Source organism: Rhinopithecus roxellana, chromosome 7 (assembly GCF_007565055.1).
Source record: "Rhinopithecus roxellana isolate Shanxi Qingling chromosome 7, ASM756505v1, whole genome shotgun sequence".
Taxonomy (NCBI): Eukaryota; Metazoa; Chordata; class Mammalia; order Primates; family Cercopithecidae; genus Rhinopithecus; species Rhinopithecus roxellana.
In genome coordinates, this window is record NC_044555.1 from 62528741 (window position 1) to 62533529 (window position 4789).

The following is a 4789-nucleotide window of genomic DNA, read 5'->3' on the forward strand; positions in this document are numbered from 1 at the left end:
GTATATACTCAAAAGTTGTCTGTGCTCCCATGATGAGCATTTTTCACAGTAGCCAAGATATGGGAACAACCTGAGTGTAGTGTGAGTGGGCAGTTGAACGGATAAATTGTGGTAGATATATAATGGAATATTAACCTTAAAATAAGAGATACTGCCATTTGTAACAACATGGATAAAGATGGAAGACACTTTGGCAAGTGAAACAAGACAGACACAAGAAGAAAAATACTGCATGATCTTGTATGTGGAATCTTTTTTGGAAAAAAAAAAAAAAGTCAAATACTTAGCTCAAGGAGGAAATGGGGATGTGTAGGTCAAAGGTACAACTTACAGTTATGTGGTTTAAATAAATAAGTCGGAGATCTAATGCACAGCAAGAGGACTGTAGTTAACAATATTGTATACTGAAATTTTACTAAGACTTTATTTTAGATGTTCTTATCACAAACAAAGGTAAATATGGATGGATGGTGATGGATACGTAAAATTGCTTACCTGTGGCAATTATTTCACTATGGATATGTACATCAAAACATCTTGCTGCTCACCTAAAATTAATACAATTAAAAGGGAAATATGCTCCTGACCGGGCAGGAGGAGAAAGCTAGGTGACCCGGAGCCAGCGTGGCTGGGTACCTAGCGTCTTCAAGGAACTGCCACGCGCTACCAGTCGGGGGCACGGGCTGGGCTCCCTCCGCGGGCCAGGGGCGCGGTAGGGGCGGGACCCGTGCGAGCCTCCGGCCCTGGGAGCAGAAGCCGAAACCACCGGGTGCTGGCCCTCCGTCCCTCCCTGTTCGGCACCACCTCCCGCAGCCTGGGGAGGGGCCGGGACGGAGCTAGCCTGGTCGCGTGGGGCGGAGCGGGCGCGGGGCCGGCGGCGAGGGTCCTGGGTGGAATCGACGTTGCTGCGGCTGCCGACGACCCCCACCCGGCCGGCTGCCTCCGCAGACCCACCTTGGCCACGCCGCAGGGGGCACGCAGAGCCCCGAGGGAGCGAGTCCCAGCGCATGGGGTCTCGGCGGCTTTCCCCGTCGGGAGGTCGGGCTCCTGGCTCCCCGGACCCGCCTGGCGTCCTCGGGCGGCAGCGGCGCCCAGGAATGGCTTCGGTGGGCAGCGGCATGGAGGAGGTGCGCGTGTCGGTGCTGACCCCCTTGAAGCTGGTCGGGCTGGTGCGCATCTTCCTGACGCTGTATCTGGACCTGGGGGCGGTGCTGAGCCCGGCCTGGGTCACTGTTGACCACCAGTACTAACTGTCGTTGTGGGAGTCCTGCCGGAAACCCGCCAGCTTGGACATCTGGCACTGCCAGTCCACGCTCAGCAGCGGTGAGGGCCCGGCGCACCGCGACCCCTGCCTCCCGCCCCGGACTGCCTCGCGTCCCACTGCCAGGAGAGCCACCACCTGTCCCCACCTCTTCGCGTCCCCTGCCCTGGCCCGTCTCACCGTGTCCAGGCCCTTCTCGGATCCTGGGGCTCCAGCCACCTCCCTGGCGCCCGCCCCTCTTCCCTCCCCATCCCTGGCCGCCAAACCTAAAGCGACAGCCCACGCCCTCTCCCTCCCCCGTGGCCATTCCTCCTGTTCTGCAGTAACACGTAACGCTTATTTTGGGTATTTGTTATTATTTGAGGCAAGAACCATGTGGCTTGTAAAAAATGCGACGCCTTCCACACCCCCGTTAAAAAAGAAGCAGGCAAAAACTCCCCAACTCCACCGAGATGCTGCGGGCGTTCTCTGTTCGGTCTTCCCCACTCTTTTTTCCCTCCTCTCTCGAGGACGAATTTGCCTAGGTTTACCTCTTAGTGTTCACATTTCTGCCTGTTCCACTCCACCTTATCTGGATTTCCACCAGTTAACTCAGATTGGGATTTTATTTCCTTAAACTTTTGGGAGATATGAAGAGTTGGGAGAGGGAGGGGCTTACTTTCTTTTGTGGTCTTTGGTTTTGAGTTGCCCTCCCATTTCCCCAATCCAAAGTACCTCTCCTCTCCAGTCAGACCTTTATTTATTTCTCCTTTGCAAGAGCTGCTCACAGATAGCCTGGGACTTTATAGCTTATTCGGCCAGTACTAAAAGCTGCAAATGGATCCCCACTGTGGGAGATCCCAGGACGGAGTTGTCCGACATTGGAGCTTGGAGTGGAAACAAAATGGTATAAAGACATTATTGGAATGATTGTTCAGTTTAAATAGGGATAGTTATTGTATAATTAGATAATATTGTATTAATGTTGAATTTCCTGATTTGCTCATTGATAGTGGTTAAATAAAATAATGTGTTTTCTGGCCAGGCGCGGTGGCTCACGCCTGTAATCCCAGCACTTTGGGAGGTGGAGGCAGGCAGATCACCTGAGGTCAGGAGTTCGGGGCCAGCCTGGCCAACATGGTGCAACCCCGTCTCTACTAAAAATACAAAAAAATAGCCGGGTGTGGTGGTGGGTGCCTGTAATCCCAGCTACTCAGGAGGCTAAGACTGGGAGAATCGCTTGAACCCAGGAGGCGAAGGTTGCAGTGAGCCAAGATCGCCATTGGCAACAGAGCCAGACTCTGTCTCAAACAAACAAACAAACAACAACAACAAATATATATATATATGTTTTCCTTTTTTTAGTCAATATACACTGAAATATTTAGGGGTACAGGGTCACAACATCTGCAGCTTACTCTCAAATGGTAGAAAATATGTATATATGGTAGAGAGAAAAAATGATAAATGAGACAATGTTAAAAATTGATGAATATGGGTAAAGGACTTTTCTTGTACTATTTTTGTACTATTCTTGCAAATTTTCTGTAAGTTTTAAAGCATTTAAATTTGTAATTAAAAATATTTTTCCCAGGTATAAAGTACTTTTAGCACAATGAATTCGAAGTGCTTGCCGTTTCTATAAAGGAGAATGACAAAGTAGGATGAAAAGTTATTAAGTGTGTGAAAACCGTTAGATTATCTAAAATTTATATTTCTTGAAAACATACAGTGTGAAAAAACAGATTTTATGTCTTAAACATATGAACCATATTGAACTCTAAACATTCCATGATATTTGGTATAGATAGTGAACGCTTTCACAATAACATTTAGATGACATTTGCAAATAGTACTTTATTCTATTTAGAATATATAATAGCTCATGATTGGTCTAGGAAGGTGAATACCTTAAGACAAAGCCAGTTATGTTAAAACACACACATATATGCATGTTCAACCACACACTCAGAGAAAATTGTGTGAAGCCCTCCCTATTAGAGTGAGACACAAGATGTATTTGTCTTCTAGCACATGTGACATCACTTGTGTAGCGTCTAGTGTTATTTTTGTGCTGCCCAGGACTGGATCTTTATACAATGGCTACCTCTGGTAATGGAATTTCCAGCTGTGGAGCAGTTCTATGGAATTTTCACCCCCACCTTGTGCTTTCCTATCCATGCTCTCTTTGAATAGCATGTAGTCTAGAGTAAAGAATGGTGGGCCAGGCGCAGTGACTCACACCTGTAATCCCAACACTTTGGGAGGCCAAGGCAGGCTGACCACCTGAGGTCAGGAGTTCGGGACCAGCCTGACCAACATGGTGAAACCCTGTCTCTACTAAAAATACAAAAATTAGCCGGGCATGGTGGCAGGGGCCTGTAATCCCAGCTACTTGGGAGGCTGAGGCAAGAGAATCACTTGAACCCGGGAAGCGGAGGTTGCAGTGAGCCGAGATCGTGCCATCGCACTCCAGTCTGCAGGACAAGAGCGAGACTTCGTCTCAAAAAAAAAAAAAAAAAAAAAAAAAAAAAAAAAAAAAAAAAGAGTATTCTCTTAGAGTGGGAAGGGAAGTCCAGATATGTCTTTTCTTTTGCATGAGAAGTAAAACCTTTTAAAATACTATCAGCATCTATTAACTTCCTTCATACTTTGTCTCTCATTAGGCAAAGCAATGATGTTATCTATAACCTTCTAGAACAAAACTTTGTGTGAATCAAATCCTTCCCCCTGGCCAAGGTGATAAATCCTAGCTCACCAGAGTCCTATAGAAATGGGGCTCTCAAAGACAGTCCAGCACACAGGAAAGTGAACCTAGTTCTCCAACCCACATAATATTATTAGTTAAAAGCATCTTCCAGAGTTCCTAACAAGGGTAATTTTTGTTTGTTTGGTTTTGTTTAAAATGCCCAGGCGCATTTTAGTAATAAAAACTAACAGTGCCAAGTTAAACAAGTCAAACAATTAAAGTCTCTTTATATTCCATAAAATATTACAGAAAAGTTTGTGTTTCAATAAAAAGACTTTCATTTTAGAACAGGGACCTAATAGCAACTGTGCAGTTAATGGGTTTTGTGAATAAATTTTAAAAGAGACTACTGCCTGTCCTTAAATTCCTTGTTCTTTTTATTAAAAAAAAAGAACTATTAAAAATGATTGACAAATTTTGAGTTAAAAATTGTTAAAATATCCTCTATATTTAATTTCAATTTTATAAAAGATTACAGGAAGATGCTTATGAAACAAATACATTTGTTTCAGTACATGTCTTTAAATGATAGACTGATAAGTATGTAAACAGCTATATAATAAAAGGTTTCCAAACGTTGCCTGTAAGAAATCAGGCAAATTTTACCATAAGCAATAAACCATTCCAAGCCTTCCAAACAGTCTCCATTGCCGCACCAGCATGGCAATAAGCTTTAACCAAGTGAAAACAAAGAAACAAAAGCACTTTGCAATTTGTTGCTGCAAAATAGGGAGAGAAAAGAGTGTATAAACTTGATGGAATCATGACAGTCAATATAATTTAAGGAAAAATAAAGTTAA